We start from the raw sequence: 14,212 nt of genomic DNA, 5'->3' as shown, positions 1-14,212 counted from the left end.
AGCCTGAAAGGTAGCCATCCTGCACATGGCATGTGGCAGGGCCGGAGACAGGCACTTCAAAAGAGGAGAGGTTGGGGCAGGAGTTTTATGCTAAAGGAGTTGGCTAAACATACATATTCAACAGGCTACAGGAGGAGCTATGCATATTCATAAAGGTGGCCCTGACGGATGCATATTGAACAAACATGCATGAAATATATGACCCATGTTCACTTTGGGATGGAAACTTAACATTTAAATGCATTACACTGAGGTCCTATATCACTAAAGGTCTTCAGAACACAGGTGCGGAACTTCTGTAAACCGGCCAGAACTGGTCCATGGTCTGTGGTCTTCTGATCTAGAGAAAGTTACTGAAATCAGTCTCTTCTCCAATGAAGGCTGTAATTAGGGCCTGGAGCAGGGGCTTAGTAGCTCAGTGTAGGGGCCCTGGATGAGCTGTGATTGTTTTCATCTGGCTTATCTCGAGGCAGTGCTTGTTTAACTGCTAGTGCAAAAGAAACACCTTGTGGCAGGCAGAACAGAGTTTACGGTGTAAGTGTGGGGTGTGTGACCTCACCTTTGCCTGGCAGGGCTTGAGGTCCTGGTTATAATCCGGTATTGTGATGCCACAAAGTCTGTTCTGTCCATCTGATGGTTCTTTTTTAAATTTATGATTCTGTTTTAACATTACTGTGGTCAGTTGTGTCTAAACTGCGAAAGGGAGGTATATAATGAGGCGTGTCTGACCTCCCCTTTCATCACGGCTGGGATCTCAGTTTTAAAAGTTTTTCTGTGCCGGGTGCAGTGGCTCATGCCTGTAATTCCAGCACTTTGGGAGGCAGAGGCAGGGGCATCACTTGAGGTCAGGAGTCCGAGGCCAGCCTGGCCAACATGGTGAAACCCCATCTCTACTAAAATGCAAAAATTAGCTGGGCGTGGTGGTGGTGGGCACCTGTAATCCCAGCTACTCAGGAGGCTGAGGCAGGAGAATCATTTGAACCTGGGAGTCAGAGGTTACAGTGAGCCGAGATAGTGCCACTGCACTGCAGCCTGGGTGAGAGAGCAAGACTCCGTCTCAAAAAAATAAAATAAAATAAAATAAAAATAAATAAATAAAATAAAAGTTTTTCTGAGGTCCCTTTGGCCAAGAAGTGGTCCGTTTAGTCAGTTGGGGGGCTTATAATTGTATTTTTAGTTTACAGTAGCCATCTGGAAAGCTATAAAGTTGAATCTACCTTACTTTGTGCAATGGGATAATGAGTCGTGTCAAATAATTCAGTGTAACAAATGAAACCACAAAACTGTAAGAAGAAACTATAGTAAACTGTTTGAAAAATGTACTTTCAGAGCGGCAAAGACCTTTCTAAAAATCACAAAGAACCCAGAAGCCATAAAAGAGAAGATTGATTAAACAAACTATTTAAATATGCGAAGTCCACGTGGCTCAAGGCACCATCAGTTAAGCCAAAGTGCCAGTGGCCATCTGGGGACACATGGCTGTAACTTGTGTGACAGACCAGAAGTGAGTTCCCCTAACATGGAAATCAATGAAAAAGACCAACACCTATTAATAAAATAGGCAAAAGATATGAAAACACAGTTTACAGGAAAAGAAAATACAAATAGTTTTTGTTGTTGTTGTTGTTTTTGTTGTTTTTTTGAGGTGGAGTTTCTCTCTGTCGCCCAGGCTGGAGTGCAGTGGCGCGATCTCCACTCATTGCAACCTCCACTTCCCAGGTTCAAGTGATTCCCCTCCCTCAGCCTGCCAAGTAGCTAGGATTACAGGTGCCCACCACCATGCCTGGCTAATTTTTGTATTTTTAGTAGAGACAGGGTTTCACTATGTTGGCCAGCCAAGTCTCAAATTCCTGGTCTCAAGTGATCCAAAGTGCTGGGATTACAAGCATGAGCCACGGTGCCTGGCCACAGATGGCTTTTAACCCTCCAAAAAGATGCCTATCCTACGAAAAGAAATGCACATCAAAACTCCTGTGCAATGTCGTTTATTGCCTACTGGGGTGTCATAAATAAGAACATTGCCCAAAATACCATATTGGTGGGGAAGCCAGTTTTCCCACACACCGCTGGTGGGAGGATGGATGGATAGAACCCCAGTGGAGGGCAATTTGACACTGATGCACACATTCTGTCACCCAGCAAACCCCCTGTTGGGGAAGGCTGCTTTCAGATACTTGCGTCTGGGGGAAATGGCGTGTGTGCACTGTTATTTGTGGCAGCTTTGCCATGTTAGGAAAAGGTGGGGAATCCTATCCTTCCTTCAACAGGAACTAATCAAGTTAATTCTAGCAAGTCTACACAATGGACTCCTGTTCATGTAGAGGAAGTTCTTCATCAACTAATGTGGGACAAACTTCAAAGTAAATAGTTAATGGAAACCAACAAGGTACAGGATAGCTTGGGATGAGAGACCGGAAGTGGAGAATGCTTGCTTCCGCTGGAACAGCTCTGGAGGGACATAGATACGTCAGTGACAGAGGTGGCCTCTGGAAGGGGAATTGAGTGCTGGGCAGATGGGCTGCGAGGTGGACCTGTGCCTTCTGAATTTTGGACCATGGGATGCATTACCCATTCAAAAGTAGTATGAAAATATGTAAATGTAACAACAAACTTTAAAAACTTTGAAAATGTTTGCTGTCTAGGTTCCAGTTTAGGGGGCTGGGATGATTGTATTGTACTGGGATAGGAGAGACTGTTGGATTAAAGAGGGCGATGGGGTGTCCCAGGTGGGGGTAGGAGGCATCTCCAGTAGGCAGTGGAGAGAGATCTAGGAACCGCCCTGACTGAGGCGACCTCAGAGGGTGTACAGAGAAGGGACTGAGACCGAGGCCTGAGGTACAGGTATAGGAAGCAAGGGTGGTGGTGGCGGGGGGGGTGCATCTGCTTAGGGATGGGAGGGGCAGCTCTCATCAGCCCGTCAGTCAGAGAGTGGCCTGTGGGGCCCGCCGGGAGGGCCTTCTGGGACCTGGGGTGTGGGGCAATGGGAACTTGGTTCTGTTCGGTATCCGGGTGTGTCTGGGGAACAGAACCTGGCTTTGGGGGCAGAATCCTGGTTTTCTCATCAGGAAAGTCCCTGATGGAGACAGGGACCGTATTCTTCAGGGGGATTTTCTAGGAGAAAATTCCCTCCCAGAGGTAGGGAGGTGACTGGAACTGAAGAGCGGCCTGGCACAGTCAACTCAGGGAGCTGGTTTGGGGATTGGGTAGGGGGTAATCAGTGGGAGTTCCATCAGCTCCTAGGAATTTGACCTCAGAGCCCAGTCACTCTGGGAAAACCCTGTCAGGCTGGGGATTCGACTCCAGCCCCTGGGGACTTCCCAGAGCTGGCCAGCCCTCTCTGTCACCTCTCTTGGTTGTGACACTGAATACAGGATGACCCCCAAGGCAGAGTGGACCTGGATGCAAATATTTCCCAGCTCTGACTCCAGGGTGCCAGCCAAAGACATCCTGGGCATCCCCTCAATCCTTCCTTCCTTCCTTCCTTCCTTCCTTCCTTCCTTCCTTCCTTCCTTCCTTCCTTCTTTCCTTCCTTCTCTCTTTTTCTTTCTCCTTCCCTCTCCTTCCTTCCTTCCTTCCTTCCTTCCTTCCTTCCTTCCTTCCTTTCTTTCTTTCTTTCTTTCCTTTCTTTCTCTCTTTTTGTTCATTCTCTTTCTTTTTCTTATTTCTACCACATTTTACTGAGTGCTAGCTCTGTGTCAGATCTTGGAATATAGTAAAGATTTTTCAAATGTTGGCTGCTATTTCAATAAAAGGTTAAAATTTTAGCATGATCTAATAATTCCAAAGCTGCATGCATTTGATGACATAGCCTAAGGGTTTAAAAACAAAAATAAAAAGTGACAGAATGACAAGGAGAACTGACAAATTCACCTCCATGCAGGGAGGTTTAACCTCCTCTTCTCAAGAGCAGATAAATAAAAGCAAGGTAAATATAAATTTATTTGTAATGATACGAAAGAGCTAAACAATGCAATGAACACCTTTGATTTATTAGACATATAGGAAACACTGACTATAGACACATTTATGAAAATAACACTCACCATAGGTCATAAAGCAAGTCTCAACACATTAAAAGGAGTCAGTGTGACACCGTCTGTATTCTTTGTCTGTAGTACCACGAGGTAAGAAAACGAGATAACAGTCTCTTTCCCCAACTCTTGGAAATTAACAACACACTTTCCAATGACTCATTGAGCAGAGTGGAAATTGTAACGAAAGTTTAAAAATGTTTAGAACTAAAACATAATAAAATATTACATATCAAAACTGTGGGTTGTGGTACATTTTATGTTATGTCTATTTTACCGCAATTAAAAGAAAAGCAACTGCAGGTTGCAGCTTAAGTCGTATTGCCTTAAGAACTTGTATTAGGAACAAAATGAGACTAAAACAATTCATGAACTAAGCATTCAAAATCAAGAAGTAAAGTAAGAACATCAGAGCAAAGCAAAAGAAAGGAAAGAAACAATAAAGAATAGAAATTAATTAAATGGGAGACAAATGTACAGTAAAAAGGCCAAAATTGGGCTCTTTGAAAAGATGAGTAAAATTAATGAACTTGGGGAGCAATTGATTAAGAACAAAGTTTGAAGGCATAAATAATCAATATAGGATGAAAAGAAGGGAGATAACAGAAATTAGGAGAGATTTAAAAGATATAAAATAGTACTACGAACAGGTTTATACTAATGAATTTGAAAACCCAAGCAAAATGGGCAACTTTCCAGAAAAATATGTAAAGGATGACTCAAGAAGTAATAGCGGCTAGGCACGGTGGCTCATGCCTGTAATCCCAGCACTTTGGGAGGCCGTGGCGGGTAGATTGCTTGAGCTCAGGAGACCATCCTGGCCAACATAGTGAAACCCCATCTCTACTAAAAACACAAAAATTAGCCGGGCCTGGTGGCACGTGCCTGTAGTACCAGCTACTTATGAGGCTGAGGCAGGAGAATCACTGGACTCCAGGAGGTGGAGGTGGCAGAGAGCTGAGGTCCTGCCACTGCACTCCGGCCTGGGTGACAGAGTGAGACTCTGTCTCAAAAAAAAAAAAAAAAAAAAAAAAAAAAAAAAATAGTAATAGGAATTCCAAATAGTCCTATATCCCTTAAAGAAATTGCATTAGTAGTTTAAAATCTACCCCTGTCCCTACCAACCCCCATAATTCTGAAACTAGGTCCAGTTACAGATGGCTTTATACATTTTATAAAATATTTAAGGGAGACATAATGTAATATTACCCAACTTCTCTAAAAATAGAAAAAGATAATATTACCAACTCTCATAATGAAACTAGTATAACCTTGGCAACAATAACAACAACAACAAAAAGTCAAAGACAATATAAGAAAGGAAAATTACTGGCCAATCTCCCCACCCTACACGCAAATATTGGCAATTTCAAGCCAGCAATACACAAAAGGCAATGCATCATCACTGAGCGAGTGAGGGTATGATTGAAGCTGCTGTAACAAAAAGACCCAAAAACACAGTGGCTTAAAGAAGCAAAAGTGTGTTTCTCTCTCAGATCTCGAGCTGAGTGGTCCAGCTCTACGTTGTCCCCACATGGTTCTAGGATCGCTCTGGCATTTTTATTTCCTACTCCGTGGGGAGAGGGAAAATGCTGTACAGGATAAATGGTTTAGCTTCCAGGGAGATGATGCAGGAGGTGCTGACATCACTTCCATTTGCACCTTTTTCCCCCAGACATGATCACAGGGCCAACTCTGCTGCAGGGGAGACGGAGAAATGTCTTTAACTGGGTGAATGTGTGGCTAGCCCCAATTCTGGGATCTCTGTTATTAAAAAGAAGCAGAGAATGGTTGCTTAGGGATAGTCAGCAATAGCCCCCAGGTTAACTAAATTCGGCTTATCTGGGAATGCAAGAAGAATTGGACATCAGAAAATGTATTAATATAATTGACAACATTTCCGTGGATACAGAAAAAGACATTCAATCGAATTAAACACTTAATAATGGTAAAACAAAACTGCTATTTCTAAGAATAGTAGGGAAACTTCTTTTACTGACAATAATATTTGCCAAAAGCCTGCAGTACACATCAGGTTCAATGGGGAAACATTAGCAACAGTCTCTTTAAAATCAGAAATAAGACAAGGATGCCTGCCAGCACTGATTCCCTTCAGCCCTGTAATAAAAGACCTAGACAAACCAAGGAATTAATGTTATAAAAATTGGAAAGGAAGAAATAAAACTGTCACTTTCCACGAATGATAAGATTGTCTATAAAGACAGCCATAGACTTGTTAGTAGCAACATCTTTACATGAATTAGAATGAGAATTTCCATCCAGATTTCTATATAAGTTCAATATGAAAAATGTGACATTTTCCCTACATATGGGCAACAAATAGAAAATTCAATTTAAAAAATATTAGTTATAATGGCACTGAAAGTAATAAGGTATCAAGGAATGAATCTTTTGAAAAATGTGTATGACATTTCTGGGGAGAAATTATAAAACCTTATTGAAAGTTATAAAGAAGCAATATACCATGTTAATGGACAGGAAGACTCAATATTATAAAGATATCAATTCTCCCCAAATTGCTCTAGAAATTGAATACAGTTCTAATCAGAATCCTCACACAGTTTTTTTTTTGGAACTTGGCAAGCTTATTGTAAACTTTATATGAAAGAGCAAAGAGTCGGTGGTAATGATAACGGTTTTGAAAAAGTTCAAGAGTGGATGATTTGCCCTGCTGGGTCTAAAGACCTGATATAGAACTTCAGTAGTTGGCTGGATACGGTGGCTCACGCCTGTAAGTAAACCCAGCACTTTGGGAGGCTGAGGCGGGCGGATCACCTGAGGTCAGGAGTTCGAGACCCACCTGGCCAACATAGTGAAACCTCGTCTCTACTAAAAATACAAAATTAGCTGCCTGTGGTGGCAGGTGCCTGTAATCCCAGCTATTTGGGATGCTGAGGCAGGTGAATCACTTGAACCTGGGAGGTGGAGTTGCCTAGACCCAAGATGGTGCCACTGCACTCCAGCCTGGGCAATAGGAGCAAAACTCCGTCTCAAAAAGAAAAAAAAAAATTGCTGTAGTAATTGAGGCAGTGTTTTACTGACTTGAGGGTGGACCAAGAGGCCAATAGACGGAGAGGCTAGGAAAAGATTCATGCAGTTATAGACTCTTGGCATGTGATATGGTTTGGATCTGTGTTCCCATCTAAATCTCATGTCAAATTGTAATCTCCAATATTGGAAGTAGGGCCTGGTGGGAGGTGATTGGATCATGGGGGCGGAGTTTGCATGAATGGTTTGGCACCATCCCCCTTGGGTACTGTATAGTGAGTAAGTTTTTGTGAGATCTGGTTGTTTGAAAGCGTGGGGCACCTCTCGCCCCCTTGGTCCTGTCCCTGCCATGTAAGATGCCTGTTCCCACTTTGCATTCCACCACGAGGCCTCCCCAGAAGCAGATGCCACCACGCTCCCTGTGTGGCCTGTGATACCATGAACCAATTCAACCTCTTTTCTTAGTAAATTACCCATTCCCAGATATTTATAGCAATGCAAGAACTGTGAGATGCGAGATGGCTCAACCACAGTTTACTGGGCAAAAAGCAGGCAGAGCTACTCAATAAATGATTCTGGAACAATTGGTTATGGAGATAATGATGTTAAATACATATCACACAGGCTGGGTGCGGTGGCTCATGCCTGTAATCCTAGCACTTTGGGAGGCTGAGGCGGGCAGATCACCTGAGCTTGGGAGTTTGAGATTAGCCTGGCTAACATGGTGAAGCCCCATCTCTACTAAATATACAAAAGTAGCTGGGTGTGGTGGCAGGTGCCTGCAATCCCAGCTACTTGGGAGGCTGAGGCAGGAGAATCGCTTGAACCCGGGAGGCAGAGGTTGCAGTGAGCTGGGATCATGCCACTGCACTCCAGCCTGGGCAACAGAGTGAGACTCGGTCTCCAAAAAAAAAAAAAACAACATATCACACAAAAACTAAAAACAGTCAATAATCTCACTACACCCTAAATACCATCTGAAGTGTATAAAGACCTACTCATATTTATTTTCTTTCTTCTTTTTTGAGACAGCGTCTCACTCTGTTGCCCAGGCTGGAGTACAGTGGTGTGATCATGGCTCACTGCATGCAGCACAGACCTCCCAGGCTCAAGTGATCCACCCACCTTAGCCTCCTGAGTAACTAGGGCTACAGGCATGCACCAACACATCTGTCTAATTTTTGAATTTTTTGTAGAGATGGGGTTTCACCATATTACCCAAGCTGGTTTCAAACTCCTGGGCTCAGGTGACCTGTGTGCCTTAGTCTCCCAAAGTGCTGGGATTGCAGGCATGAGCCACTGCACCTGACAAGACCTATTTATGAAAAGCAAAACTTTAAAAGAAAATGAAGATATTCGTCTCCATGAAATTGGGAGAAGGAAAAGAATTTTTAAGTAAGATTCACTCAAAAAACACAAGTCATTAGGATGCAGGGCAGGTGAGCCTCCAAACTGGGGTTTAGCTTTGGAAGGTTCTTGGCTTCTCTCAGGAAAGAATGCCATGGTGAGCCAATGGTGGAAGAAAACAGCTTTATGAAGGCGGCAGTGTTGCAGCTCTGTGATTACTCCTGCAGAGTAGGGCTACCCGACAGGCAGTGTGCTGAGAGCAGCAGCTCAGGGGCAGTTCCGCAGTCACGTTTATGCCCACTTTTAATCACATGCAAATTAAGGGGTGAGGTATTCAGAACTTTCTAGAAAAAGGGTGGTAGTTTCTGGGCTGTTGCTAGGAAAGGGGTGGTAATGTCCGGGTGTTGCCATGGCAACTGTAAACTGACATGGCACTGGTGGGCATGTCTCATGGAGAGGTGCTTTCACCTCGTCCCCATTTCTGCTAGTCCTCAATCTGGTCTTGAGTCGAGCCCTGCCTCCTACCTCAATTAGGAAAGAAAGTGGAAATTTGACTAGATGCAGATAAAAATTGTGTCTATTAAATGTCACAACATATTAAAAGACATCCCACGGACTGGAAGAAAGTATGCAATGCCTCTAGCAATTCAACCTTGGAAATCAGAATATGCAAAGAACTTCTCCAAGTAAATGTAAGAGAAAGATAAATATGGGGCTGGGCACAGTGGCTCATGCCTGTAATCCCAGCACTTTGGGAGGCAGAAGTGGGTGGATCACCTGAGGTCAGGAGTTCGAGACCAGCCTGGCCAACATGGTGAAACCCCATCTCTACTAAAAATACAAAAATTAGCCGGGCATGGTGGCATGTATCTTTAATCATAACTACTCAAGAGGCTGAGGCAGAAGAATTGCTTGACCCTGGGAGGCAGAGGTTGCAGTGAGCCAAGATCGTGACATTGCACTCCAGCCTGGGCAATAAGAGTGAAACTCCATCTCAAAAAAATAAAGTAAAATAAAATAGATAAATACTCCAATAGAGAAATGGACAAAAGTGAAGAAAAAGCAATTTATGGAACAGGAAACACAAGTGTCCAATAATCACTTACGAAGATGCTGAATACCACTGGGAGTCAGTTAATATAAAGTAAAGCCACAGCGAGATGCTAATTCACACCTATCTAGTTGGCAAAAGTATATAGCCCATGCTTACAGGCCAAGCATGGGCTGGGGGTAGATGAGGAGGCCTCTAGAAATGGGTGTAGCACTGTCCATTGAAGTGCAAGACGTGTGTGTATACTTTAAACCTCACACACCAGCCCAGGAGCACACGGATGTTCACAGCAGAATCGTTAGTAGTGCAAACATCGCAAGCCACTTACAAATCCTGGCCCGGGAGGTCTAGGCTGCAGTGAGCCGTGATTGCACCATTGCACTCCAGCCTGGGCAACAGAGTGAGACCCTGTCTCAAGAAAGGAAAAAGGGAATAAATATGAGTAGGTCTTTACACACTTTGGACAGAATTTAGGGTGTGGTGAGATATTGACTGTTTTTAGTTTTTGCGTGATATGTATTTAATGTCATTATCTCCATGACCAATTGGATAAATACATTTCGATACATTCATATACTGGAATATTTACCAGAAAAATAACTAACCTAGAACTCTAAGTTGAACATTTCCCAGCACGCTGCTGGGCGGGGTTGTGCCTCCCAAATTCTAAGGCCTGTGGTGAGGAGAAGGGAGCTGACTGACCCTGAGTGACCCCAGAACAAGAGGTAGCACCTCTATTAGACAATCCAAGGAGAAGCATTTGGGCTGAAAATGAGGAAGGGTTTTCTAACAGGCCAGGCTAGGCAGGAGTGAAAGAGACTGCCCCTTAAGGGAATGAGCTCCCCGTCATTGGAGGTATGTAAGCAGGGACTGGGCAGCTGCATCATGGGCAGTGAACCAATCATTGTCTAGCAATGGCACAAGAGTGGGTTGAATACAGATGGCCTTAGGCCCCTTCTAAGCCTGCCCAGAGGCCTCGTGGTTCTGTGATTCAGTAAGTTTGCAAAGTATGGTCAAAAGAGGATGGGACTAAATGAATAACCAAATGTGACACATCCCTGCAGTGGGACACTACTCACTAATAAAAGGGACATACACACCATGACACACGTAACAACAAGATGAATCTCGAAAACATGCTGTGTGAAAGGGCCTTGGATGAGACGCCACGCACTGTGTGATGCCATTTATGTGAAATCCTAGAAAATGCAAAGTAATCTACAGAGGCAAAAAGCAGATCAGAGCTTGTGTGTGTGAGTTGGGTGGTGGCTGGAGGGTGGGGAGGGGGAAACAGAGGAGAGGTGGGCTGCATGGGGGTGCAAGGAAGTTTTCCAAGGTGATGGAAGTGTTCTGTGATGTTCTGTATCTTGGGAGGTTTCATGGGTGCGTATATCTGTCAAAATGAATGGAATTATATGCTTTAAATGGATCAAACTTACTGTATGCAAATTATACCCCCATATAGATACCTTTTTTTTTTTTTTTTTTGAGATGGAGTCTTGCTCTGTTGCCAGGCTGGAGTGCAGTGGTGCGATCTTGATCTCAGCTCACTGCAACCTCTGCCTCCCGGGTTCAAGCGATTCTCCTGACTCAGCCTCCCAAGTAGCCTAGGACCATAGCTGTATGCACCATGCCCAGCTAATTTTTGTATTTTTAGTAGAGACAGGGTTTCACCATGTTGACCAGGATGGTCTCGATCTCTTGACTGTGTGATCTGCCCGCCTCGGCCTCCCAAAGTGCATGTAGATACTTTTAAAAAAAGAACTAAAAGGTGAGGAGGGCTGGAGCAGAGGTCAGAGCTGCTGCATTATGGACTTGGTCACATGGACTTGGGCCTGACTGCTGTTGTCCAGGTGACGTCACTCCTCCATCTGGCATTCTGCCAACCCTGGTCTGTCCACACAATCCCAGGAGCACCTGCAGATGGGGGACATTCCCAGAGAGTGGCTCCAGGGCTCCTGTGTCATTCCCGGTGTGGACGAGAGTGCTTCAGGGATAGCTTTCTGTTCTTCCACATTTTGTATTCGCCCAGAGCTGGGTATTCAGGTGGTGTATCATTGATGCATGCAGAATGAAGGAGAGAATCAATGGCTTAAGCTAAGGAGAATTTTTGCTTGGGCTCTCCTGGAGAAGGGGCTTTCTTGGGATGGAGAGCAGTTGCAATTTTAGGACCGCCATGGCCATGTACAGTTGAGTGGGTTGTGTACTGCAAAAAATAAAAATAAAAATAATAAAATTTAAAAAAGGCCGGGTGCGGTAGCTCATGCCTGCAATCCCAGCATTTTGAGAGGCCGAGGCAGGTGGATCACGAGGTCAGGAGATTGAGACCATCCTGGCCAACATGATGAAATGCTGTCTCTACTAAAAATACAAAAAAATTAGCTGGGTGTGGTGGCACGTGCCTGTAGTCATAGTTACTTGGGAGGCTGAGGTAGGAGAATTGCTTGAACTCAGGAGGCGGAGGTTGCTGTGAGCTGAGATCACGCCGCTGCACTCCAGCCCGATGACAGAGCGAGACTCTGTCTCAAAAAAACAAAACAAAACAAACAAACAAACAAAAAACAAACTAACCCAAAAAACAAACAGTCTCTGCTCTAGTGGGTGAACAAAGGATAAAACTCAGTACCTACACTGCTTTCCAGGTCAGTTGGCTGCACCCATTGGCTGTGTGTTCCTAGAGAAGTGCATTATTTTTTTCTCTTCCCTTCTTTAAACAAAAAAATGTTTTATTCTGGAAGAATTTTAGATGTACAGGAAAGGTGCAAAGATGGTAAGAGTGTTCACATACATTTTTCACCCAGTTTCTCTGTGTGCTAACATCATTTGTGTAACCACAGTATATTTGTCAAACTAAGAAATTACTATTCTTACAATACTATTAAAATTTTCAGACTTGATTTGGATTTTACTACTTTTTCCACTGATGTTCTTATTTTATTTTATTTTTATTCATTTATTTATTTTGAGACGGAGTTTCACTCTTGTTGCCTAGGCTGGAGTGCAATGGCGTGATCTCTGCTCACCGCAACCTCTGCCTCCTGGGTTCAAGCAATTCTTTGCCTCAGCCTCCTGAGTAACTGGGATTACAGGTGCCTGCCACCGCACCTCGTTAATTTTTCGTATTTTTAGTAGTGACGGGGTTTGACCATGTTGGTCAGGCTGGTCTCGAACTCCTGACCTCAGGCAATCCACCTGCCTCAGCCTCCCAAAGTGCTGGGATTATAGGCATGAGACAACGCACCCAGCCTGATGTTCTTGTTTTTAGAGCTAATTTAATTGTTAAATTGATTTAAGAATTTGCATGTATACATGAAACACTTTTTTTCCTTTCAAGAACTAGAAAAAAATTCTTTAAAAAAATTTGTTAAATTTTTAAATTTGTGATTGACAAATAATCGTACATATTGATGGGGTACAATGTGATATTCCGATGTATGTATACACCGTATAATGATTAATCAAATCCAGGTAATTCCCACATCCATCACTTTCAATATTTATCGTTTCTTTGTTGCAACATTTGAAACCTTCTCTTCCAGCTGTCTTGAAATATGCACGAGATTGTGATCTGCTGTAGTCACCCCACTGTGTAACAGAACACCAGACTTTACTCTTTCTGTGTCAATGAAGCTCCACGAATGTTCTTTTTCCGTTCCAGGTTCTAATCTGGGCTACCACACTGTATTTAATACATTATTATTATTATTATTTTAAATTAACACAGAGGTTGCCCTATGGACTAGCAGTGGATGGAAAAAGAAAGGGGTATAGAGAACTATCCCAGAACAAAGTCCTCAGGTGGCCTGTGAGGGAGGAAGTCCCAGGGTGGTCACGGGGCACGCCTGGCCTCGCTGACCCATGGTCTCAGCACAGCATATGCAAAGCGTACAGGAAAGACACTGGTTTGCTGGTAGCTTTAACAGTTGACTTGCCCAGTGCTGGGGCCGGCGCTTGAAGAAGTTGCATTTCCCTTTCTGTAAAAGTCAGTGTTGAGAACCCAGTAACTTATGTGAATTGCTCTGAAAAGGTTCAGCCTCTGGGTGCCTGGTGGGAATCCCGAGCTCTGCCAGCCAGCAGGCCCTAGCTCTCCTCACCCTCCTTCAGGGTTCCTGGCTTGTCCTGAACCAGGGTGGGTGACCAGTGGCTCTTCCTCTCCCCGCCCCTCCGTCCTTTCCCCCCGGCGCTGGAAAGGTGTGTGGGTGGGGAGTGATAGCAGTGAACAGTGAACTTGGCGCCAACTGGGGTGGTCGAATGTTCTCCGAGTCCACGTGGAGAGCCCTCATGGCGAAGGGAGCTCCCCACGAGCTACAGAACTCAGGCTTTGTCCCCTCAAACAGCAGCTGGAGCCAAGAGCTGCAGCTTAAAGAAGAGCTTGGAGTCACCTGAACCTAGGGCTGGTTTCAGGCTAGGTGGTCAAATGACTTCTCAGACCCTCAGTTTTCGCATCAGGGAAATGGGCCACAGTTCCTAGCTCCAGGGTGCCTGGTCCCCCAGGGTGGCCTCAGGATAGACTTGGCTCCTGTGGGGCACTGCCCGCCACTTCCTCTCCACGTGCCCTTCTCCATCAGTGTACCCCACCTTCCCTTCCTGCCTCATCGCCCCACATCCTCCCACCCAGGGACTCCCACACAGGCCCTTGCCAGGGGGAGCCTCTGGGTCCTGGCTCAAGCAATCTCCCCCGACCTGGAGTTCCCTCTTCAGGGTGCACGTTTCAAGAGCCAGCTCCAGTGCTAGCTTGCAGGCCCCCAGCTCTCCCTCTCGGTAACCCTGAGGT

This window comes from Piliocolobus tephrosceles, chromosome 19, assembly GCF_002776525.5.
Source record: "Piliocolobus tephrosceles isolate RC106 chromosome 19, ASM277652v3, whole genome shotgun sequence".
Lineage (NCBI taxonomy): Eukaryota > Metazoa > Chordata > Mammalia > Primates > Cercopithecidae > Piliocolobus > Piliocolobus tephrosceles.
The sequence above is the reverse complement of the archived record's forward strand: the minus strand, read 5'-3'. Positions refer to the sequence as shown.